Source organism: Ambystoma mexicanum, chromosome 6p, assembly GCF_040938575.1.
Source record: "Ambystoma mexicanum isolate Mex_15411 chromosome 6p, UKY_AmexF1_1, whole genome shotgun sequence".
NCBI lineage: Eukaryota > Metazoa > Chordata > Amphibia > Caudata > Ambystomatidae > Ambystoma > Ambystoma mexicanum.
Window position 1 is genome coordinate 588,024,421 of NC_090935.1, and position 26,527 is coordinate 588,050,947.

The 26,527-nt window shown below is 45.7% G+C and overlaps 1 protein-coding gene across 3 annotated transcripts in view; it reads left to right on the top strand.

Moving 5' to 3' along the window:
• LHFPL2 (LHFPL tetraspan subfamily member 2) overlaps positions 1-26,527 on the top strand; it is a 598,425-nt gene that overhangs the window by 463,875 nt on the left and 108,023 nt on the right. For all 3 annotated transcript variants that reach the window (XM_069627421.1, XM_069627420.1, XM_069627422.1), the window contains one exon: positions 880-954. The gene's annotated coding sequence lies outside the window, so the exon portion shown is untranslated. The remainder of the gene's footprint in view (positions 1-879; positions 955-26,527) is intronic.

The following is a 26,527-nucleotide window of genomic DNA, read 5'->3' on the forward strand; positions in this document are numbered from 1 at the left end:
GTCAGGTCATCTCCACCGTGGAGATCCTGCCCAAGGATGCGAGTAAAGGTTCCGCTTGCTGTAGTATCGTGGGTGAAACGCGTGCCACAAAGGACCGAGGCGTTACCTGCACGCTGCTCAGGCTCCAAGCTCACGATCTAGCCGCCCAGTGATTACTTCACATAAGTTGGCAATGGTAGCACACTTGACTTAACCGTATAAATACCTATTGCATATGGCTTTTCCATTAAAAAGGTCTTAAAACTCGCATTGTCTGTCCCGCATACTCTATGCATCGCCTCGAAGTGTTCTTCGTACCTGGCTACGTTTGTTAGGAAAGGAGGGAGTGGGGCAGGACTGAACAGTTTCAAGAGGTGTGCATGTGCACGGCCCCAATTGGCGTTCGGTTGCGGGGACCAAAGCAATTCTCGGAACGAAGTGGTGCACCACAGATGGTTAAGGGAAGAGTGGAGAGTCTGTGGGATGTGAGTACCAGAGTTATATGCTAAATAAATGTGCCTTTTTCAGTTATATGTGACTTTACCGACCACAATTACAGAGTGGTAAATTTAATTGTGGAAAAATACCGAAAAACACAATTTCTTTTCTTTTTTTTTTATTCCCCCCCCCCCCACCCCCCGACAAACCCCTGTTTTCTTTAACCTCATACGCCATCCCAGCCCCGTCAGGACCAATTGTATCCCATTTACCCCGGTACCCTTTATTTATTTAATTCATGTTTGTGGTGTTTTTCTGTATCATGGTCCACTCTGAAACGTACCACTCTGTAATGTTTTAGATATATTGAATGGATACACCCTTTTTCTAGGAGGGAGTTCAGTAGTTCTTACCTATGTACATTTCTTCCGAGTCTTGATTTTCTGTGTCTTTTTTCCACAGTTTGGCTGAATGTGTGCAGCTGTGGCACTGGGTTCGATTGTTATACGTTCCATCAAGGAAGACGTTTTGGCAGTGGTGAGTAAACCATGAAAAAACCTACACTTTGGCAATTGCATCATTTATAGCGTATTGCAAGAAGAGCATATTTCTCATTTTGAGCGTTTAACGGGTCGCCATGCAGTACAGTTAGAGATTGTACTATGGGGCTGGTAAGGGAACTTTTGAGGACCTGAGCAATATCCCTAGCCTGGAATCCCTTGAAAATGGTGGCGCTGGTTGCTCTGCATTATGCCGCCTATGGTGGACAGTAAGGGGTTTCATAGTGTGTGGCCAAGTTCTTCCAGTTGATGTCCTTAATGGGGGTGGCTAAAATATTGGTATTTTGGGAATGATTGAAGCGTAGATTAAGTAGGTTTAACTGGGCAATCATTTCGTTTTTCACGTATTAAGGGCAGTGCGCCAAAACTGCTCAATGAATCGTACAGTCTGAAGCATTCCACTCACACTCAAACTGGTATTGAGTGGCGACAGTCAAGAACGTGTGGCTCTGGTCAGATACAGGGTTGAGTCTAGACCAGGGATCTCCAACCTTTACGCTAGCTAGTAGCTGGAGCTACTTGTAGTTGAGGGACAACAGTGGAGAGCTACTAGCGGGCGATATTGGGGGTGGGGATGTCCATAAGCATCAGAATGTGTACCCCTATTCATTTGGTCAGTTTACTTGCATCTGTGTGTTTTGCTGTAGCTTGAGCGTGCCCACCCATCTTTATACAGAAACCAGCCAAAGCATTTAGCTTTGCTGCCTAAAAGCTGATCAGCAATTCTAATGAGCCCAGTGTTTCTTTTGCTATCCCTCTGCTGTTGGAGAACAGGGTAGTAAGCAGGCAGGTGCAGGCTCTCCCCACCAGTCAATCAGATGAATAATATTTGGGTTTTGCATGGGGAGTGAGATAGGTGTGAGCATAATGTACACTTCAGTTCTCCAGTGCAGCCAGCCTTTGAGATCACCTCTCCCTTTATCTGGTTAAGACAATGCCAGTGGGGAAGGCACTGTGTGGCGAACAGATGAGTAACTGCGGAAAGGTATTATGTATGCATATGGTTAAATAAATTATAAAATTATATGATGTCAGAAAAACAGGGGCATGGTTCACTTCATACGTGTGGGTGAGCTCAAGTGTTACCATTTTTCAGCAAAAGTAGTAAGCGCTCTTGGAGAAAATGGAACCAAGCATAGGGCGTGGTTGCTTTCCTCTCTGTCCCATGGAATGCAATTAAGAAGATCTGCTAAATCCCAAATCCCTGTCCTACTGGAGACTTTTCCTTGAGCTCCACATGGAGGATAACCTTTGAAAGGGTTGGAAAAACATACCTTTGCCAAAAAGTATACAGATTTCTTCGAAAGTTCCTTTCACACTTCTCTTTTATTTCAAGAGTAAGCGAGTTCACATGAAATAAACAAATTAACTTCTAGCTCGAGTGGCTGCTTACACCTCAAATAGAAAAGTCTTTTTATTTTATTGTTTATTTCCAGCATTGAGTAGGCATGGAAAGCATGCTGAACTGCCCTGTTGAGCCTACTCGCACAGTTTGGAATCACATTGGCTTTGAGCCTTCATCCTCCCGAGGTCGAAAGGGTGTAATTACTGCACCATTTGCGGGCAGTCTATCTGCGTGTGTGGGTTGGGGGAGGTTAGAGACCCAACCATTATCGCACGACGCTTAGCAGTGGTTGCAATCCAGCATTAAGGCACTATAAACATAAGAGCAGTGATTTCAAATAGGGAATTCAGACTCTGGGTCAGCGTAGGTAAATTATGTATATGTGCTGTGGCACGAGTCATGCACCCGCTTGACACATTCGCTGGAAAGGAAAACTTGGGGGCATTGCTTATTGTACAAGACACAGGTGAAATAAGGCAGCTATGCCAGGAACAGCAGATGTCTCCGTTGAGCCTGCTAGGGCAGTTTCGTATAACAATGGCATGGCCAGCTTGAACCTTCATCCTCCCGAGGTCAAAAGGGAACAAGTACAGCACCGTTTGCATCAAGACGTTATAAAAACATGACAGGAGGGGAAGCATCTGGTTAAGAGCTGGTTGTGCTCTGGCTAAAAGGCATAAGCCATCACATCAACACGCGCAAAAGTTTGAAGCAACCCAAAGGCGAGGCAAACTGGTCAAACAGCCCTGGGGCTAAATCGCACAGACAGGCATTGAGGGGGAGGTCGATTGACTTGGACACCAGCCGCAGCGCTTTTTATTCAATATTTTATCTATAGGTGCTGTTCATTTTGTATGACTCGACATGTGGCGCCTTGGGGTCACTTCAGAGAACGGGTTTGTGAATCACCAAGCTGGGTAAGTACGGAAAAGAAGGCGGATAGCGTCCATGAAGGATATAAAAGGAGCCTCCATGGAATTAGGTGGTTGCGGGGAAATGCAATGCAGAAAGTCGTTCTAACTAGCAACCACTTTCTCTGGACTCGACCACCTGTCACCCACAGAACAAGCGAGCACAGAAATGATGGGGCTTCATCGAGCGAGCCCTGCTCCTTTCCCCAGTGTTCCAGGCTGGAAACGGTGTTCGTATGACAGTCTTTCACATGGACACCGTTTCAGCCTGGCACACTTAAGAAGTGACCAGGGCCTTGCTCACCTAAGCCCCTACATTTGTAATGTGGCTCCTCTGAATTAAAACGAGCCCAGGACACAACTGAGACATTTAGCCATTATACTTAATGTCTTGTTTCGTTCTGGGCTCATTTTCAACATGTGCAGCAGACTTTGTTTTTTTTTTCTCTCCGTTTAGCCTGCGAGCGACTGAAAAGGCTCAAACGAGCTACTGGTCACCCGCGATCGACCGTTTGGAGACCCCTGGTCTAGACTATTTGAAGACTAGTGACCAGTCTTTAGGAAAGCCTAGGGAGTGTTCTGGGGGCTGCTTTTCCTTGCAGTTCTCACTCTGGGGGTGGCTTCCAGGAGTCTAATTCCTTCTCGATCTATTTATTGGCCATTTGGTCCACTAGAATAATGGGGGAGTATGATTAATTTTACACTCCTGGCCTGGGCACATAATGGGATTGATGGAAACGCATGCGCATACAATGCCAGAACCAGCTTCACAGCATGCTAGAACAGAAGATGTTTGTTACTGAGGCTTATGCACCGCACCGCCACCATTTTCAGGGTCTTCCGGCTCTCAACGGGATCTGAAAAGGAAAGCAGTGTTGGGGACTGTTAGTGGGACGGAGCGGTATAGCCCAAGAGAGCTTTTTTCTGTGCTGTTGGGAGCTTCTGTTTTGAAAAAACTGTCCTGCCTGTGTTCGGTTTGCCTCTTGGTGCTATGGGTTAGGATTGTTTTGTGCGTCTGTGACGTAGTGCTGGAGATTTAGTGTATTTGGTTGAGTGAGATTGCAGAGGGCGTGTGCTATTTTCTGTGTGATTTCCGGTTTCTGCTGTGGTAGGGGTATGTATGTATGTATGTATGTGTTTTATTTGGCGGTTGAGCAGCGAGTTTGTAGGAAACTTAGAGGTTTTTAGTAGGGTTAGTGGTGAGGGTGGGTCTATGGGTTCTTGTTTGTAAAATGGGACAGGAACACTATAAACCTCTCCCATACAATACAATAATGAACTGCAGCCCAATTTCTAAAATCTGGGGTTCACTTGCACCAGCCCTGCTGTGATCTTCAGTCGCTGAAAAGTTATTAATTTCGAGCTTGGGTGGGCGTTCAGTTAATGGAAATGCTGAGACCCTATTGATCTTGATGGCTAGTTATTGATCTTGATGGCTAGTTGCTGGGTAATCCAATTGCTTTCAGGAAAAGACCTTCTAATCCTTTTGTACCAACTGAGCTACCTGGTTTTGCGTCGCAACATTCGGGTGCCACTGAAGGCTTGAGCACTTCACAAAAGAGATAAAATAATATTGTATTTCTGCATCGATTGCAAATTGAGTTGCATTCCCTCAAAAAGTGAGAATCGGTAACAATGTTTTTCTATGGAATTACTTATTGACCAATCAGTGCAGGTTACATTTTCAGATCTGGACAAGCCATCTCCGTTGATCGACTTCATGAGATTGATAAGAGTGCCAATCAGTTGGTTCCTGGGGACAGCCCCCCTCACTTGCAGCCAATTCCTCTTCTGCATCCTCTGAGAAAGGGGGAGTTAGGCATTTGCTGCTCCAGAGAGTGAAGGACACTTTGGTTTTACCAGCCAGTAAGATGCATAAGGTCGTTTTTCCATAGCCTTCTGATCTCACGCCACGTGAAATGCGCACATTAGGGGATAGATCGCCACCCCTCATTCTGGAGCCCCACACAGCCACATGCTTGCCTCATAACTGATCACATGATGGTCAGATGAGAACAGACGGCCTCCCGGGGATTGAGAGAGATGGATGCTGGGACCACTTGGTGCCAGCAGAGTTTTGCTTGGCCAGGCAGGGTATGCTAGATACCAAAGCAGGGGACAGGAAGCGGCGAGTGGAACCCATATTGGCGAGAGGTTTGTTGACGTCCGAGAATGTCAAAAGGGAGAACAGTGGCGAGGCCAGTGAATGGAGGACAGACATCCAAGGCAAACAGCATGAGACCAGAGTGTGGAAGCATTCAAGAAGGGATTTGAAAAATAAACGCTGCATGCTGGAGTTTAGAGGACAGGTTCCTTGCACTTTGGGTAATCAAATGAGACATTGTGCATGCTGGACCATGGAGGTTAATTTCCTATCGCCCCTCAGAAAATGCTACAAAGTAGAACCTACCTATTCTTGCTGTAACAAAGCTCATAGAAAGGTTCAGCCATGCAACTGGAAAGCAAATGTAGTAAAACAATGAGATTTTAATTGAAAGGAGAAACATTGCATGCTGGAATCTGAAGTCAATATACCGAAGTACATGCAATGCAGAAACCGGGAAAGAATGAATTGCAGCTAGCCAAGAGACAGAGGTAGAGTCCCGAATTGGAATTGTCAAACAAACCTTATTTCTTATTTATTTTTATTTTTTTGTACTGGTTATCAACAAGAACTAAGACATTGAGTGGAACATAATAGTCATTATATAGCCATTAATTTATATACATTTGAGACAAAAGTAAAAAGGGAAAAGCCATCAAACTGTCCATACAACTTACCAGCACATCGCGTATAGTAACATAGGATGGACAACAACCTCTGTGGAACACAAGCACAGCATGTAACGAATAGAGGGGTTGGGGAATGGCGATGCCAAACCACAAGGAACCAGCCAAAGCAGGGCCTAGACAACAGCACACCCTACAAGATGTTCTGGATTCTAGGTACCAAGTCTGCAGAAGCCTTCTAGATTTCAGAATACCTGCCCTCATGCTCAGATCTATCCAACATTATCTTTTCATAACTGCACTCTGCACAAAGTCTTCAACTTGGCCATCAGCAAAGCGCATTTGGCATCATTTCTACACACGATACTGCTAAATAATTGTTGGGACCCATCTTTGGTCTGGGGTAATAAGCGTTTCTACGCAACCTTTTCATAAACAAAGATGTTCAGTACATTCAGATGAGAAATACTAGAATCAAACGGACACATGGGCAATCTAATAAAATCATAGAAGACAAAGGTATTAAAAATCATCCTAAAGCTCTGATCTGATTGGCTGCTGATGGTAACACTGGAAGCTCATCCATCAGCAAGCGATTACAGCAGAAATGCAAAGCGCTTGTGGGGAATGGGTAACAGTAACACAATTCACATTGGTGATATTCGGTATAATCAGTGACCTATTTTAATGGAGCTAAATTCATTACGCAAGCCAGTTTTGTACATTATTTTATCATGACTTGTAGCCAGCAAACAAGCCCACCATTTTGCATTTTTAATGAGTCTGCATTTTTCCATCCATTACGATTTATTTTGATATCTGTTCCTTCTGATGTAGCAAGATGCTTAATCTTTTAGTGGGCATGTCCTCACAGGAAAAAGAGTTTGTACAAAGCCTATGAGTTTCTAAACTTCATAGCTCTGTGTTTGTTGACTCTAATGGACAACTAGACAGCTTGGTTTATATGTAAAGAGCATCTAAATCGTAGTGCCAGTCTCAGATTAGCAATGCTATCAACTGATTTCAAATCCAAGAAAACGTGCATCTAATTAGAATTTAGCATTCCTAAAAAAAAATTTAAAAAAGTTTACTTGTTGATTTTGAGAAGCCAACATTGCGATAACAAATTGAGCAATTGTTTTGTAATAATTCATCATTTCACAATCATTTTATTGAACATCTGCAGATTGTTAGAACACTCTACCATGTTTAAAAACGTTCTGACTTCAAGTCGATTTTTACCCTTTTAAAATGAATATAGGTTACTTTTTGCCAAAATCCCCTGAAATTTGGCAGAATGTTCTAATATTTATTTTGCCAGATTTCATTGTATGTAAAAATGATTTGGCAAACCTTATCCCTGTTGCTTTCCGTACCACGCTCAAAGTTCCACGTTTTTTCACTTCTAGTAATGTGTTGCGTGCTTTGTTAGTCCTACTGAACGTTAATCTGGTGGGTCTGCAAGTGAGGGTTCCCTCCTACCCACCACAAAGGTAGACATTACAAAAAGAAAAGGGAAGACGGACGCTGTGCTCTTAATTTATAGGGTTAGAGTATTAGTGATATGTAATGAATAAGTTCTACTTTGGAAGACAGATGGAGTGTTTGTAAATTGACCTCTAAGCCCGAGTTTAGAAGGAGCAAGGAGCCCAGCATCTACTGATCTTTAGGTTGGCTTTGAAGGTCGAGTGGGAGTTATAGATCACAAGAGTCTTGTAAGAACTTAAACCATGTGCCTTTAGATGAAATGACATGGCTCGGGGCTCTTCAGGTGCAACCGCTCTGCACTCTTCCTATCACGGGTTAAGAGGGGTTAAGACTGTCACTGCTAATTCCAATTTTGGATGATTGCCTCCGTGAATGTGTTGTGTGAAGCATGACTTCCACTCGGCCCTTTGGGTGCCAAAAGGTGCTTCATTCCCGAAGGTGGGATCTGGGCGTACATTCTGCTATCGCCCCCACACACCTCAACACCTACCGCCTCTGTTCCTTGAAACTTCCAATCAAGCCACCCACTGTAACTGGCTAAGCAGCAGACCATCCATGACAATGGTCCGCCTACAAGACAGTGTGCTTCCAGTGCCTCTCTCACCATGCATCCGAGTACTTCAGCAGACTGCTGGGAAACACGACACACATGTTTACTCGTCACACCAGATGGCCGGGCCGGTGTGAGTCTCTTCTCCTGATACAGAGCTCCATCCAATGTCTCCCGGGTTGCAGACTGTGTGCCCAATTCATGCACGCACCTTGTATGTGACCAGAGCCCCCACGGAGCAGAGGCAGAAGTGCAGAGAAGTCAGTGGCAAGACTCTGAAGAAAAAGTTGCCATTTATGCCCCCTCCGAAAGGATCACTTCGAAGGGAGAGTGTGTCTGTGGGTGTGTTATTTGTGCTCTCGCCCAGTGGTCAAAGTAGGCAAGCACTTCAGAACAATTCAGGTGGTAGCGGAGAGATTCAACGCAACTGGACAAATAAAATCATCTTTTTAGAAAATGAACCCTTGGATTCCACAAGGATTCCACTGTCCATTACTGGAACCTGTGAGCTAAAAGTAATGGACAGGCGTCCTGGCTTGCTGAGCTATCTTGCAGATAGAGTCGTGCTTTTATTTTTTTTCAATGACTTGCTTCGAGCATAATATCCATTCCCGAGCAACCACAACGGTGCACCTGCTGTGATCTGCTTTTGCCAGCCTTGAAGACTAAATTCCCAGTTTAGAAGAGCTCTGTTCTTGTTCGTCGTTTGTATTAAAACCGTTTGTATGGGATGTGATTAGAAAGGGGAAGAGTGCATAAAGCTGCATGCTGTGGGGAACAATAACCACTATCGGGTGATCGTAGGATGCATTTTCTTTCATTGTTCCTTTCAGCCTGGATAGTACAGGCACGAAATGTAGAGTTTATTACTTTATTTATGTGAGGTTGTATGGCACTTGCATAGCGCCTACTGCCATTGGTATGGCCTCGAAGTCCTGTGGGGTTGAACGCTCTTTGGAAGACCGTAGTCTGAGATGTAAGAGGTGAAGAAAAGGCTTCTAAAATGCATGTGTGCATTTGTGACAGCACAAAGGTGGGTAGGCAGCAGCCCATAGTTATCAAGTGAGAGAATGGTTGCCATGACAGATTGTCGGTGGAGTGCGATAGCCAGAAGGATCAGATTATGTGAACGGCTGGTCCAAATTTTGCATGGGTCTCTGCGGTATCCTATTGGATGAGGTGATATGTGTTTTGTGTGTGTGTGTGTGTGATCGAGTAGATGTTATTCAGAGGTACGCAAGTTGAGTGGGCCATGCCCATGGGGGTACGGTTGTGTTTCATTGTGATGGCGTGCTTGATGTTCCATTGAAGTGAAGCCGACGCCTGGCAAAGATCTTGCCGAGCCTATCATGAAGGTATGACTGTGACGATGTCTATTCAGAGGGTGGAAATGTGCTCCCCTCGTCGACTAATCCAGTGCCCCAACATTCCCGTCAGGGGGAGTAATGAATCATCCAGGATATGGGATGAGATTGTCAGGCTGTCGGAGGGAAGAGACAGCTTTGGAGCACCTTCCAAAGCCGGTCCGATAGCACAGCAAGTAGAACGCTCGCTTTGACATCTGTGCAGAGCCTGCTGACCCAGGATTGAATCCCGGCAGGGCCAAACTCAGCCTTTCATCCTTCCGAGGTCGATAAATGAGCACCATACACCGTGGGTAATAAGCAGCGTTCCGATGCCTGAGGGTTCGTAGCACTATATAAATGCAAAATGATTATTCCTGAAGGCAAGGTGATCTTCTATGTTGACTAATGGCTAGCGGGATCAAATTCCAAATGGTGGGTGCTTGGACAGAGAAAGTGGACCCCCCTATTCTTGATTTTGCCACTGGAATGATAAGTGCTGCCCCTGATCTGCGATTTCTATTAGACTTGTATCGTGTGAGTTCATATTGCAGGTATTCTGGTCCTGAGTTGTGGTGTGCTCAGTGGGTGATGCTTGTAGTGATCTGCATCTTATCTGTGTGTGTGCGATAGCTTGTGGAATGGTGAATGACAGAATGGAATGTGGAACTGGCAGGGATCTTTGGGTTCCAGGAGTGGCAGTTAGGGACTGCAGCATGGGAGCCCAATTTAAGAAGGTGTGCCTGCCTATCTCTCCTGCTCATATCTTCTTACTTTGATCTGCAACTAATAAAGAACCTACCTTTTATACCTGCTGGTGTCCTGAGCCTTGCCCAAGTCCTGCCTGCATTCCTACATGCACCCAAGGACTTCAATGCACATAGGCTTGAAGGTGGACCGTCACCCGATTGGGAGCCAGTGAAGTACTCGGAGGGCTGGTAAGATATATTCTCTTGGGCCTAGGGCTAGGAGGATCCTTGCGGCTGTGTTTTGTACCCAGAGTTTTCCTATTTGTTGCGGTGGCTCCCAGGTATATGATGTTGGCATAGTCTACACGTGAATTGGATGATAGTCATGATTTCAGACAATCTGTGAGGGAAGGTCAGGTAGGGAAATAGGCGGCGGAGAATGCAAATGTGTAGGTAGAAGCTTTTTGTCACAGAGTTGATGTGATAGGGTCAGATCCAAATCCATGACTGTGTTGGAAGAGGTGGTTGGTGGGCCTAGGGAGAGTGGCCAAAGGGTGAGTTTGGGAAAGAGGGAGGTATTCCCGCAGAGCATGATTTCACGTTTTTCCTGGGTTGAGTAGGGGTGGTTGACCATCATCCAGTGCTCGATTTCAAAGGCATGATGCACGGTCGGAGAAGGTGGCGAAAGCGTCCTTTGGGATTTTGAAGATGATTTGGGTGTCTGCGTAGTTATAGCCGATTAGGCCATGGGATCGAATTAGTGCGGCAAGAGGGCTCAGGTAGAGGTTGAAGAGCAGGGAGAGGGAAGGGCACCATGTGGCACTGCCTGCGTGACTAGGTGGGGGTCAAGGAGAAAAGAGGCAAGTGTATAATTTGGCATCTGTTGCAGAGGAAGGAGGATATCTACTTCAGCACCGAGTCTCTGATGCCGAGAGCGGGGAGTCTGTCCTTAAGGGAGGTGGTTGGGGGCTGGGTGAGGGTGTGGTCAATCATGTTAAAGGCTCCTGAGAGGCCGAGTAGGATTAGGGCGCTGCAGCCTTTGGAATTTGAGTGTTTTATAAGGTCATCCCAGATGGACAACGGGCACGATTCAGTTCCTCGTAGGGGTCTGAAGGCAGATTGGGCGGGGTTGAGGCTCTAGTTGGATTCTGTATACTGTGTACAGAAAGCATCAACAGGATGAGTATAGAAGAGAGTTTGAGTGGTGAAAATTAGAGAGAAGGTTGGAGACATGCATGAGGGCAGTCTTGGTGGGGTGCTAAGTAAGGAAGCCAGATTAAAGTGGATCTCCAATACTATTATCCTCATTGTTTGGTGATCCAGTTGAAGAGCACTGGCTGAAGGACATTTGAATAATGGGGAAGGAGAGAAGCTTGGTGATAGTTTGCTGGGACGTTTGGGCCAGCAGAGGGGTTCTTCAATAGGGGTAAGAGTTGCAAATTTGAAGGAGACATGGATGCGCACAGCATAGAGAGAGCTGTTGAAGAGCACAGGGAGACCAACCCTTTGACCAGTTGAGAAGCAAAAGGAATGGTAGGAGCCCAAAATGGGTTGGCTGTGCGAAGGAGGTCTGCTAATTCAATAGAAGAGGTAGGGAAGAAGTAGCCTAGAGTAGAAGAGATAGTGGAGAGATTGTGCATAGGAGAGTTGCAGCAGGAGCGAGGAGGACTGTGAGAATGTCATGCATTTTAGAGGAAAGAAGTGAGCAAACACATTAGAAGAAAGGGAGGAGGCGATGGATATTGGGTTGGGAGGTGAGAGCAAAGATTGGAAGGTAGAGGAATGTTTGCTGAGGTGATTGCGAAGAGAGGAGATTAGGTATGTCAAGAAGGAGGATATGGCAGAGTCCTGTCTAGAGATTAGGGCAGCAAATGGAATTTGCTTTGGCTAGGAGCAGGGTAAGTGTCTGCAATTTTCCCAAAAATCTTGGATTACGGTGCATGTTTGTTTTAAGGGTATGAATTTCAGAGTCGATTTAAGGACGGGATTAGTAAGAAAGAAAAGTGCTGTGCAGATTAGTGTTGGTCAAATGGAGTCATAAGTGCATATTAAAAGTCAGAGAAAGCACTGTCAATGGAAGAGGCATAGATAGGGGGAAGAGACAGATCCTCACATCATCATCGAGGGAAGGGGAAAGAAAGTATGCCTCTTAGTCATTGAAGATGTGAGATTTGGAGTGACCGAGATGTGTGAACAATGGAGTGATAAGCGGGGCAGTAAAGAGTGAATTATAGAGAAAGACAACATCCAGATTGTTCCCACCTGAGTGGGTAGGCTGGTCGTAGAATTAGTATCAGTGATCAGTTAAGAGGGAGTTAAGTTCAAGGCAGGCAGGGGAATGCAGAGAGAGGGCTTTGGGCGATTAGTCTCCCAGCATGTCAATCAATGGGATGTTGGTAGGAAGTGACTCGAGAAGAAGGGTCGGATCAGGGAAGGTGTTGAGGACCAGTGTGCCAGTGGGGGGGGGGGGGCAGAACAGTGAGTTGGACAAGAGTTGAATTGTGGCATATAGAAAAGAGGAATAGCTGTGTTGAGGGCCTTATTGATGAGGAACCCCAGACCGCTGCCCCTTCCCAACAGGTTGAAGGTAACAGTCAGTGTGGAGAGCCACTAATGTAGCAGTCCACAGGGGAGATCCAGGTTTCTGTGATAGCAAGTAGTAAAGGTGAAAGTGTGGATGTGGGAAGCAGGACAAAATGGGGAGGCCGTGTGGGAGACCCAAGTCGGAGCAAAGGTTTTTGACCAGGAAGTCCACAGACCCAGTGGGTGTGCATTGTGTATTCAGACGACTGCCCCCCCTCTAGTAATAACAGGTAGGTTACATGGAAAAGTGGGAACACAATGAAGGCACCAAAGTCATTGTAGAAACCAGGAACAGATTTATTACACGAAGAGGAGTAAACTCATTGCCAACAGGATAAATTAGACACACTGGACTAGCTACGCACACCCACTGACATGGTACCCGGGAGTACCCTTGGATGCAAAGGTGGGGGAAGGAAAATCAAGGTAGTCGGGGAAGGTTTGTTGAAGGGGTGGCTGGTAGAGATGACGGGGGAAAATGAGAGAGAGACCGGTGCAGATAGACTCACTTGGGGACAGACACACTAACACAAGGGGGACAGAGCAGCAGTGATGGACAGAGAGGCGCAGAAAGGCAGGTGGGGGGGGCAGAGGCTGAGAGGGCAGGAGAGAGGAGCAGGGAAAGAATAGACAGAGGCCAGGAGTCCCACTGGTGGAACAATAGAGCAGGTAAGGGAGGAAGGGAACCAGGGGAGAAGGATACAGCCAGGCAGGGGGAAGGGTACCTGCCAGAAGGGCTTTTGCAGCCTCTGCTACCACCCCACGTCAGCACACCACTCGCCAGCAGCCAAGGAACAAAAAAGAGCCCCAGCCCTTTCTCCACAGTCTTATATAAGGCTGTTTTCCCCACCCACTGCAGGGATAGCCTCTCACCCAGGAAAATGTTTGTTTGGGCAAGTGTTGCCAGGGACGTTTCCAGGAAAAGCCCCCTCACCCAGGCAAGTGTTTGTTTGGCTGTTGCTAGGACATGTTGTGTGATTCCCAGGTCAGGGGAGGTAATCCAGAGGTGTGGAAGTTGGATACAGTGGAGGGCAGTTGGGGAGGTTATTTGGTGGAATAGGGAATGGAGGAGGTTCGCAGAGCATGGACTAGCTCGCTGACTCCAGATAATTACAGGCTAGGCCTGCCAGAGACCCCCACCAACTGTCATTGGGTCTCAGGAGAGCAGAGTAAAGATTCAGCCCTTGGTGGCAGAACAGGTTTTTAGACAATGGGATTTGGCAGGCTTACTGTCCAGTGTGCCAGAATCAAGTACAAAATACAGTGATCAGGCAATGTGGGGACCAAGCACAGTGAATACAGGACAAAATACACACACATGGCACTTGACAGAAACATACAGCAAGCATATGTTGGATGGGTGAAAAAAATGTTTGCTGCAGTTTTGCTCGCATTTCAGGGGAGCTGGAGCCACAAAGAAGATTAATTATAGGGTGGGTAAGAGTTGAAAGGGGTTCCAGACTGCAGCTGAGCAACATATATAACTGGTTCTTTGTTGATGGGTCATGGCTTGGGTCCACAAACCCCCCCCCCACACACAGTGCTGGGGACACAGGAAAATGCATTTTGGAAAAAAAAAGTCACCCAATACTTTGGAAAATTAAGTTGTGCATTACATTGAATACAGTGGGGAAATTAAAAGTCATGTACTACATTGCAAATAAAATGGTACTTAGAAATTGCCGTTTCCACAAAGCAAGTGCAAATGTTCTTATGAGGGGAGACCGGTCTGTGTTGCAAAATGTTGATTTTTTATTTTATTTTAATGTAGCATGACAATATTACTGGCATTACATAGATTGAAAGACAATGCAAATGTTCTTACAAAGGGGGGGGGGCTTGCCTAGGGTGGGACAGCCAGGATATACATTTTTTTTAATGTGGCATTGCATTACTACTGGAATTCTAGGCAAATTTAATGTGAGTATTCTTATGTGGGGAGATTGGCCTATGTTGGCACAGCCAGCATGGATATGCTTTCTTAATATGGCATTACAATAATACCGGCGCTTTGTGCAAAACCATTGTCTGAGTTATTAATTGGGAGACTGGCATATAATGGTCAATCCAGTATTGACATATTTTTAGGTAGATGTGTATCGGGGTAACTAGATTGAGCATGCGCTGAGACTGGACATATATTGTAATATTCCAACCATAGTAATGATGAAAATGAAGAGAATGTAAAAGAGTCCGCTGCAGTTATTGTGGAACTTAGAGGCTACCCCAGCCAATGACACTCGGAGAAAAGAGACCAGGCAGTTCCACAAAGTACACACTGTACACTACATATAGTAAAAAGCACAATTGATATTTATTGCTTGCAATATAAAGTCAAACATTTAGGCATGGTAACATGCCACATGTGAGGCTTGATGAACTGCCAAGTCTAATACACTGCCAACACGTGTTTTGACCTTCTAGGTCTTCCTCAGGGCAAAGTTTCACAAATAAATTGCATCCCTTAATAAAACAGATTTAACATTTCATGGATCTGATACCAGTGCTGTGTGAAGAAAAGGCGCTTTTGCCAAAACTACAAACATTGGCCTCATCTCATGGACATAGCGTGTGACTTCAAAGTATTGGATATATGCTGAAGGCACATCTGTGCTCCATTTTGCTTCAGATTTCAAGTCCTATTTTCCACCGTGAAATACACACGCAGTTGATTCTTAAGCACACAAAAGCCTGAACGTCACATTTACAATGTTTATTAGTGGTGCCTCAGCTCGTATATTGGCTAAACATACGCTCAGAGATAGATATAAGCGTCCATTCAAGTCCCAAGGGCTAAATGCAGATAATGCGGTGTGGTCATTACCTCTTTTGTGTAAACCAACTCGTGCAAATAGCAAAAATTATGCAAGGAAGCACAAATAAACACCCATTGCATCTCGGAGATTCGGAAACCGCACCAGCCGCTGTTTCCGAAACTCTGAGACGCAATGGCCATTTATTTTTGCCAATATACAAGCTGAGTCACCACTAATAAACATTGTAAACGTGACATTTAGGCTTTTGTGCGCATAAGAATCCACTGCGTGTGTATTTGACAGTGTAAAATAGGGCTGGAAATCTGAAGCAAAATGGAGCACAGATGTGCCTTCAGCATATATCAATACTTAGAAGTCACACGCTATGTCCATGAGACAAGGCTAATGTTTGTATTTTAGTGAAAGCACCTTTTCTTCAAACAGCACTGGTATCAGATCCATGAAATGTCAAATCGTTTTATTAAGGGATGCAATTTATTTGTGAGACTTTGCCCTGAGGAAGACCTAGAAGGTCGAAACACGTGTTGGCAGTGTATTAGACATGCTGAATGGTTGATGTTTGGGTGGTGTGCAGCTCCCATAGACTCCTGTGCCTGACTGCTTCCACATCAGTCAGGATACCGTTTCCTTCCTTCTGTCACACTCCTTCCTCTAAGGCAGAGCTACCTTTTCCCAATGCAAATAAGCACATATATCATGCATTTTACTTGTACTACACACAGGCCATCCAATCTCCTGCCAAGTGTTGTGTTACCTATCATGGTGTCCAATCGAGATCTCTCCTGTAGGGGATTTCCTTGCTCGTGCTTTCAGGGCTGAGGCAACGCAACCGCGGCCCAGTGCCATGTCTTTTTGCCGCTAGCGGTCTACAGGCCTCCAAGGCGAAGCCTGACACACAACAGATTACTGTGCACAGGCCGATGCTCCAGAGCTTCTCCATGGCAGCAACTGGGCTGCAAGGTGAGAAAAAGGTAAGTTTGGCCAGTGGTGGGAGAGGAGCAGAAAGGGGGTGGTGAGGGAGCCACAATTCGGCATGTGGGGGTAACCCCCAAAGGAGGGACTGGGCAGGGGAAAAGCGATAGAGCGACCTTGCTGAGGCGGGCCTTCCACAATCTCTCCCTTTTGCATGTAATCCGTACCTAGTTTGTGTATATTAACTGTAGGTCAGACGCTCCAATTGGTCAGTCCTTCCTAAGGAATATCTCCTGCCAAAGGTGCACTATAAATGTGCACTCTTCCCCTCTCATTTCTCATGCTTTAAAATCATCCCTCGAGCCTTGGATTGGATGTACATCACCATACCGCTTTCTGTGGTATGGAAGGCGAGAAAAAGGCTGGGATCTGGCAGTCGTGGGGCCCTTAATGCACTCCGTGAATCTCCTCATTAGATTGTTTTGCTCTGGACATTATATTCTGTTATACCACGCAGCAGCTTGGACACTGCAAGATTCTGTGGGATGGTGCGGGGTAGGGGGCTTGGGGTTAAGGGCTACCAGTGCACTAGTAATCCAACCTCAACTTTTTTACCTGAAAGACATGCTTGCTACTTGGTGGTTATTTCAAGCGTTGGAAGGATCAGTGACAACATAGGCTCTTTCAGCATCTGTAGTTTCTACAGCTGTTCACAAAAGTTAATGTTTGGCTCCTTCATTCCAAATTTTAAAGAGTCTACAACATTCGGGACATTGTCCCTTCAATTTATTTTACAGTCCTCTACAGTTGAAATGAAGTAACTACACAGCAGGCCTCCTTATAAGGTTGGCGCTAAATTCGACAGAAAACCGGCAAATGTTATTACCATTTGCGGCACTCAGTCCGGCGGCATTACCGCTGGATTACCTGCCAAATTATAACGAGGCCCAATGTGTTTGTGTTGAGCTCCAGGCCTTTGCAAGGCATGGGCAGGTTGTGTAGGGGCACAGGGCCTCACAAATACTTTAACATGGCTGTTTTTGATGTTATCTAAATGTATATCCAGTTGACTAGTAACAGGAGGATTTGGAAATATTTCAGAAATAAGGGGATATGGTTCTGGACCAGCCTAGCCAGAAAAGAACTGCCATCTCTTTCAGCAGGTGAAATTAAGCTACGTCAGTAATAATATGGAGAGCTTTAACCATTGGTGTAGAGCTTCTAGGCATACATAATCTTTTTTTTTTTCCGATAGAGGCATGTAAACATTGCTCATAAGTTTATATTTTATATAAATTGCCGATATGGAATCAAAAGCAATTTGATCTGTTATTCATATCTGGTATAAAAGGCAATTTATTTAGATTAAACATGAGGTGGCTCATCCCTAATGGGCAATGTGGCGCAACCCTCTGTTGCCCATTAAGGACTAGCCAAAGCCTGCCCAACGAAAGCGCTCCCATGCACTCCTGGGTTGGCTTTAACTGTCAAAGGGAAATTGTGGTTACCCTTGAACTGTTCAAGTACCCAACGCACATGCCCAATAAGGCATGGGCATTTGCTACCCCAGCGTTGCTCAGTCCACTGGGGAACTGTTGGCCCTCAATGTGCATAGGGGGTGGTCCTGTGCCTCCCGCACATTTGTTTCCTTGGGCAGGATCAAGGAGACACTCCGACTCTACTGCACATGAAATCAGTAACCGGGATGCTCTCTACTTTCTGGTTCCTGTTCGTGCTGCGTGGGAGCTGAAGGGCCATCGTAGAAGGCTGGATATGGACCAGCGCTGCTGTTAAGAATATATTTAAATTTATGTAGGTATGTTTGCATGCGTTTATGCAAGTCTTTATTACTGTGTGCAAATGAATGAGAGAGTGTTGTATGTGTGGTGATGAATCGCAGGTATTCGCCCCTTCTCTCTAAAGGGGAGCCCCCCTCCTGTGAGGCTAGGGCGGTGAGCCCGCTCCGCAAGACCATCCCTAGGGGTCAAAGCAAGTGGAACATCACTGAGAAAGACTCACCCTTTGGGGGACAAGGACACTCATTCCTGTGAGGAACTCCCTAGGCCATCTGCCATAGCTGCATATATGGGACTACCTGTTAGAACTTATAATGTGGCATCTGTACCGTTGGCTGAAGGCAAGGCAGAAAGAAACCCATTTGTAAAACAAAAGGAAGATGTCTCTTTAACAAGAGACGTGTATTTAACTTGGACGATTAGGAGAGAAGGGGAGGAAGAGACTTGTGAGCAGGTGAAGACCCCTGAAATCATTACTCCTTGTGGAGGTGGAGTAAAGTTAAGCTGCAGAGCCCGCTACTTTCAACGAGGCAGAGAACGCTATTGCGAAATACCAGAGGCCCAGCGTATACAGATGCAAAGAAAGCTTTGTGAGGAAGAAACAAGCTATTCAGTGGTGGCGTGACCACATATGCAGCATGGTGGGCATGACGCTCGATCAACGGCACAGAGACCACAGTACAGGAGGCATGGATAGCTTCCTACCACCCGCGAGAGTGTGGAACAGTAACCTGACGAGGGAACGGGAAAGAGCGAGAAAGCACACCGAGAGAGAGCTGAGCCACGCCACCGTCCCCAACCGAGAGAGAGGTACCGGGGAAATGGGAGGCCACCGGGGCACCATTATAGATCCGATGAAACTCCTCCCAGTTTTAAGGATGAGAAAGTAACGGTACGACTTGGTAATTTGAGTTATAAAGAAGTCACAAATGACCTGAGGAGGGAAGAGGGTTGTTATATGAGAAGAGAAACTCATCCCAGTCCTAAGGATGAGACATCACAGGAGAAACCCATTAAGAATAGAAGTGACAAACCTATCAAAGAGGGATTTAAGATACCCAGGTGGAGAATAAGCAGAGACTGGAAACCAGTTCCCTGGAAAGCAGGGATGAAACCCTATAACATCAGAATTGAAGACTGGAGAAAGTCTAACAGAAAAACATGTTATAACAAGATATTAAATGATTGAATGAACAAGCTAAACAAAGAGACATTGTAAGACAGAGAAGTTATGACGAAGAAAGCCCAAAAAGGGCTCAAGATAAACCTACCTCACGAAAACCTGAATGGAAAGACTAGAAAGAGTATACAAGTGATAACAAGAGTGTTAGAAAGCATCTAAAGGGAAGATATTCCAAGTATAGGACCACAGAGATTACGAAAGTCAAGACTATTCTTGAAGAACTTGAGTCTCGAGAAATATCTGTACCACCGAGAGAGAATGCAAATAACAAGGCCAGGCCTCCAGATAAGGTGTGTACAGGCCTTTTTACGCATGAAAATCTTGTAAATACGACAGCTTTATTATTTTCCTGTGTACATTTACACAAGTTTAGAGCAGAGGGCAGTGCAAATGTCAGGTTACTTGACACAAACCAGAACGCTTCTTTTGATTTTTAGCTACATGGATGTCATTGCAAGCCATGGATAAAAGACTCTCAAACAGAATGTATTTCTCCGAAGCCTTTCAAAAAAAGAAACTGCACACTGTGATTAAAGGATGGTTTATTTCCATTCAACTTCTTCTGTGTTGATGCCCATGGAAGCAGAAGCACTCTGCATTTCTTTTCTTAGCATATTAGGATTGTATAATTAATGAGATTGAACACTAAGTTGCAATTGAGAATTAACATCTTCTAACTAATTATGCTTTTCTTTCCATTGAAATCAAACCAGTATTTCACAATTGTATTTTCAGAGTTCCTGTGCTGTGTGCATCATCATATGAAGGCAGATCATTTTTACACTTATAATTTACTGTACACTATAATTATAAAAACAGTGTGTAAAATGATGACTATGCACAGTCTAGTTTACATACATTCAACCTTGCAGTTAACGGGGTACATTACTATAAATGGTCAGTGGCAGCAGAGTCTTTGCTCAAGGGTGTGTGATTGTCATTACACCAATCACAGGTGTTCCAGCCTCTCAAATCTCCCAAGACTACAATTAAAACACCCAAAACCTGACTCTCCAGGAAGTGCAAGCGTTGTACAAAAACAAACAAATTAAAGTTGCATTTGTAATTAAAATAGAAACTTAAGCAAAACCTGTCCCTGCAATCATCCAGATAGGTAATTCACTTTATGTAGTGCTTCATACATGGTTGTTCAACATATAGGCACTGATTATTATACCTCTGTTGATATTCAGTTAACCGACCTCTGACGGATGTTCGCCAATAAGATAGATCAGCCGGTTGACTACTCATTGCTGCGATCTGTGCGTGATCTGTAGTTTGCAGGTTCGAATCCCGGCAAGGCCAACTCTGCCTTTCATCCTTTCGAGTTCGATAAAGGAGTACTGACTTCGTTTTGGTGATAATTGTGATAACTGTTCTATGTACATCGCTTTGCCAAAAGCACCGTTAACCATGAGATTAGATATAGAATTTAGCATGGAGTCCTTGCCCCCCTGCACTGTTGTATCGTAACATTGGCATACCATTAGGTGGTAATAGCTCCAGGAAATGAGGACTTTCATTAAACATCAAAAGACAATTCTGCTATTGAACCTCAAAACACACAATACAATTCATGTTTGCTTTACTATGTAATTGGCTAGGTTTTTGTGTTTTCACCATTCAAATATATGCAGGAATATCAAATGGCCAGACTTTCGAGAAATAATGAAAGGTGTATTCTGTCACAATGCAGAAAGCTGCCACATAGTAATTACTTCCATACAGTTTTTGCACACGTCGGCTGGATGTCACATACATTTTACTCTCTTGCAAAGGAGAAAAGTCATTTTTAATCTCTAAAAATCACATTTACTCTCAAAGTTTGAAAATAGGGAGTAAAATACTCCCACCTCAAAATCTTATCTGGAGCACGGAACAAGGCTATTGGAAGAGAAGAAAGACCAGACAAAGATAAGACCGTCTTTTGGCCTATTTAAGTTAGTTAAATATAGTGGTATGGTCAGATAGTTAATTTGCACAGAGGACATCGCTACTTTGGACTTCCTGACAACTGACAAGCACCTTTAGCTTCTTTAGATAGGTAGGGTATTCCCTTTAGTAATGGGGAAAGGTATGCCTTCTACTTAGAACGTAATAAAAGATATTGAATCGTGCCCTCCGGGTGTTCAACTCCTTCCGACACAGCCACAGTGTGTACAAATGAAAGCGAGAAATGAATTGATGCCTGTGCCGGTGTGAGGATCCCTGATTGTGTGGGGGGAAAGGGTTATTTATGAAGCAGCAGCTAGAGCAATGGCATGGGACTGGCACCATTTCTTTTACTGGAAATTAGTGGTAAAGCAAACCCTAGAAGTGCTATTACGTGCCAAGACTAGTCTACGTTGACGGTCCCATTCTGGATATATTTTCTTACTTTGCTATGGTATGTTTTAATGGGCATCAAGAGTAAAGCCAAACATGTTAAATTGTATTACGTGGCTAGACTGGCCTGGTTCTGCTTGCTACCGGTATGGATATATTTTCTTATATGGCCTTGCATTTTTACAGGCATCCAGGGTAAAGCCAGTTTGATGAGTGTTCTTACATGGCTAGACTATTGGTAAAGCCAGTCTTGACATGTTTGCTTATTGTGACATGGCATTTTTACAGGTTAAGCCAGCGGGAGTATGTTCTTATGTGGGGATACTGGTCTATATTGTCAGAGCCAGCATGGACATGCTGTCTTATAGTATCATTACTGACATTATGCGCAAAGCAAACTTGACTATATTTTGATATGGAAATGTTGGCAGATAATATTACAGCCAGCATGAATGTTTATACTGGCATATATTGTGGGAAAAGGCATCATGAAAGTGTGTTGGAAAATGCTCCTGTGCACTATTGGTGACTTGCATTTATTGAATTTTTTCATGAGTTACCCTACAAAGCCGACTGCAAACTGTGTGGCCTCTTCCCCAATTTTTCTAAAAGGTTATTTTGAAAATAAATTCTGGGTGAACTGTTCTTTCGCTGTGCTCGGTAGCTCATGCATATTTGTGGGAAACATTTACATTCATCCAATTGAAAAATTCACCAGCCACCACTGGATTAAAAAAAAAGATCTTTCCTTAAAAGTCAATTTATTTGCCACAATCCAATTAAGAAGCACATCCAAGTTGAATGTATAATACAGACACAAAAAACTCCTTATCTTTTAAACATGAAATAATCTTTACACCCTCTTCATATAGACCAATTACCACAGGCTCCTAAATGAGCCTGCGTCGTCTTTAAATCAAAGTGCTAGTTCAAATGACTTAATTTCACAACTCTCCAAAATAATACAAAGGTTGAAACGAATTCTATGTACAGTAGGGTGTGTCATCCCACTATTCAGTGTCTTAGTCTTAATTTAGCATCTAATTGTTATGAGTGCACATATCCTATTGCTCATCTAAACGTCAACTTTCATACATATATGCCTGCTTGGTCTGCTAATATTTCCGCATAAGCATTTCACCGCCTGCCAATCATGGATACACTTGTTAAAAATATTGTTACCCTTGGTACATAGGCAACAACCAAAAGGGTTAAGAGGACCCATGTTCAACAACAGAGTGTAAACAGCATTTGGTTTCATTTAAGCTTTGTAATGCTTGCTAAAGGCAAAAATCATGAGTTACCTAAACAATATTCACAATTAGCGACTCTCTTTCACAAGCTAAATTGAATTACATAACAAATCACTATAAAGAAATCATAGCATTTTGCCTAATTAGAAATCAATTATTGAATTAATTCATTTATTTTCATTGTCGGTGAATGTGTAGAACAATAGTTTTTTCATACCTTGTCAAAGGATTTGGAGGTGTTCTCCAGCATGGATTCACATGCTCATGTATATTCCCCGTCGTCAGACTGGGAATCCTCGGTAAAAGAAAAAATAAGTTTAATTTCTGAACTGTCTTTCTCCTACCAACCGCACGTTCAAGTGTTCAACCACAGCTCTCCTTAGCTGGGAGTCCTTGTACTTAGCTCTCAAGCTTTTACTGCATTTTTTGCTTTTTGGAAGAGTTATACTCTATTTTTCGGTCAGTAGAGCTTTGCGCTCCATCGATCATCCTTCCGATTAACGGGGCCCGTTCGGATTTCTTCAGCACCCCTCAAAGGCGGATTTCATCGAGTTTCTTCATGGAAGCTTCCAGAAGATTCTGCAGGCCCACACCGCGTGGATCATGTCGGACGAGAAGAAGTCCCCTTCCCTTTTCAAGCTTTGCTCCGACTGCGGTTTGCGGAATGCTTACATGGACGATGAACATTCCCAGTGCCTGTACCCAACGCATAAAGAGGAAGATGTGCATTTTGCCGTGTACTCTCGAAATGCATGTTTAAGGATCAGCGTAAACGGCTGGAGGAGTGGCTGCAGGCCAAGGACTTTGCATCAGGGTGGTTCTCCTGGATTCGGGAAAGCTGAGCAGGCTTCTGAGTCCTTTGAAGGCGCCCCTCCTGCGGGGGTCCAACAAAAGGCCAGGCACTGTAAGTCAGCTACCATCGGGAGCACCGTTGCGACGGGTTCCTAGGCAGCCAGGGCGCGTTCGCCATCCCCGACGACCATCAAGGCCAGCAACATCCTCGCTATCGTAGCACGCTGGAACCGGGAGCTGTGGTTCATGCTTGCACCTCTGCCGGACTTCCTTCCCGACAATAAGAGGTCAGAGGTGTTGGGGATTCTTCAAGAGGGCGATGTGGCGCCGGACCATGCCATCACGGTGGCCATGGACATCACAGATGCGGTTTTCTGCCAGAAAATGGTTTTGGACATGCCCTTTGATGGAGACAATCTTTTCGGGAAGGCTGTGGATGAGTCTCTACAAGCCATCAAGGCGGACACGGAGACGCATGTGCCCAGGGCACGTTACAGCAGCGACGGCCGTCCTTTCGGTCCTCAGGAGGCAAGTCTCCCCGATCTTCGAAGAGTTACGTTGGGGGCTCCTTTTCTTACCACCAACCCTCCCGCTCCTCGGCCCAGGAAAAAAACAGGGGCTGCTCCAAGGCCTTCGGAGGAGGACACCGTTGTCGCCAGAGACCCCAAAGTGACCGTCTACCTCCAAGCAAGAATGAACTGGCCGGGACGTCAGGCCCCCACCCGTGCACCCCGGCTGGTGAACTTAGTCAGCGTGTGGAAGACCATCTCCACCAACCGTTGGGTGCTGGACGCTCTCGCCCACGGACACACTCTAAAGTTCCAACGGAAGTGTCCCCAAATACCACTAGTGGACCGACAGCAAAACCACGCCCCTCAGCTGCTGCTGGAGGTTCTGGCCATGCTACTGAAAGGGGCGATAGAGCTAGTTCCAAAGCGACTCCGGGGCTCTGGAGTGTATTCAAGGTACTTCCTCGTGCGCAAGAAGACCGGGGGCTGGAGGCTCATTCTCGGCCTACGGCGACTAAACAAATACATACGCTCAGAGGTTCTGAATGTTCACTCTTCAACACATGCTCAGACAGCTACAAGAGGGAGACTTTCTGTCATCATTTGATCTGGAGGATGCGTATTACCCCATTCACAAAGGACACCGCAAATGTCTGCGCTTCGTCGTTCAGGGGAAGCATTACCAATTCAAGGCCCTTCCCTTCGGACTGAAGTCGGCGCCGAGAGTCTTCAAGTGCCTAGCGCCGGCCCATCTACGACTACAAGGGATTCACGTCTACCCGTACTTGTCCTCATCCGGGCCAGTTCAAGAGAGATTGCTGTCTCCCAAATGGCACGGAGCGTCCGCCTACTGGCAGATATGGGGTGAATTATGCAAAGTCCTGCTTGACTCCATCGCAGGACGTGCTATTCTTGAGATCCCTGCTCAACACGGTGTCATGCCTGGCATCATTGTCGGAGGAGAGAGTAGCGGCCATCCTGGGCAAGGTGTACCGGCTGCTAGCTCTGAAGATCACCACGTGAGGGCCATCAAGTGTGCTCGGCATGATGCCGTCGTGTATTTATCTCATCCGACTCTGCAGGTTATGGATGCGCCTACTGCAGGAGTTCGATACCCATTGGATTCAGGTGTCCTGAAGCTTCCAGGACAGGATCGCGCTCAACGAGGGGTTCCGTTGGGCGATAAGGTGGTGGGGTGTATGCTCACATCTGACCAGAGGTGTGGATTTCCAGGTCCCACCACACCAGGAGACGGTCACGACGGAGACGCTTCCCTGGAAGCATGGGGAGCCCACACCAGAAGCCTTCATGCCAGAGGCCTGTGGCTGCCAGAGGAGAAGGCGTTGCACATCAAAGTTCTGGATCTACGGCGGTATTTTGGGTCCTCAAATAGTTCCTACCATCCCTGAAGAGCAAGGTGGTGCAGGTCTTCACAGGCAATACCACCACAATGTTTTACATCAAGAACCAGGGGGCACCTGATCCCCAGCGCTCTCCAAAGAGGTGCAGGATTTATGGCACTGGGCCGTCACCCAGGGGATGTTGCTCATCCCTTTTCATCTGGCGGTCGCCGACTCTGAGCAGGGTGCTTCGTTCTTGCCAAGAGTGGGAACTTCGGCAGGACCTAGTGAAGAACCGGTTCCTCAAATGGGGCAATCCCCAGATCGACTTGTGTGCGACGGCAACAAACACCAAGTGCCGGAAGTTTGCCAGCAGGTTCCCCCAGCAGGGGATCATGGGGGATGCATTCTCATTCCCTTGGGAAGCCCTCTTTCTGTATGCGTTTCCTCCGTTGCCATTGTTACTTCGAGTCATCAGTCAACTCAAACAGTGCTGGATGATCCTCGCCGCACAGGCGTGTCCGAGGCAGATCTGGTATCCGGTATCCAGACTGCCAGTGGTTGCGGATCTTCTCGCCAGGGAATGAGGTGCCATTCTTCATCACGATCCAGGGGTCTCTGAACCTGAAGGTCTGGCTCTTGCAGCGCTAGAATTCGGTGGACTGCAAGGAAGTTCTCGCAAAGGCTAGAGCATAGTCTACTTTGAAATGCTCTGGACTCAAGTGGAAGAGATTTGCTACTTGGTGCCATTCCCAGAAGATCGACCCTACCAGGGTCAAGGCGCCTCAGGTACTTCCATATTTGCTGTCGTTGGCCAAATCGGGGCTGGCTCACCCCTTCATCAAGGTTCATCTGGGGACTAACTCCCGCTACACCAGGTCCCCAGGACGACCGATTGCACTGATTGGTCAAGGAATTCATCAAGGGACTATTGGCCCCGGCGTGGGAGCTCAATGTGGTAGGCTCATGAGACCCTGTTCGAGCCTATGCATTCTGTTCCACTTACGTTTCTCTCATGGAAAAC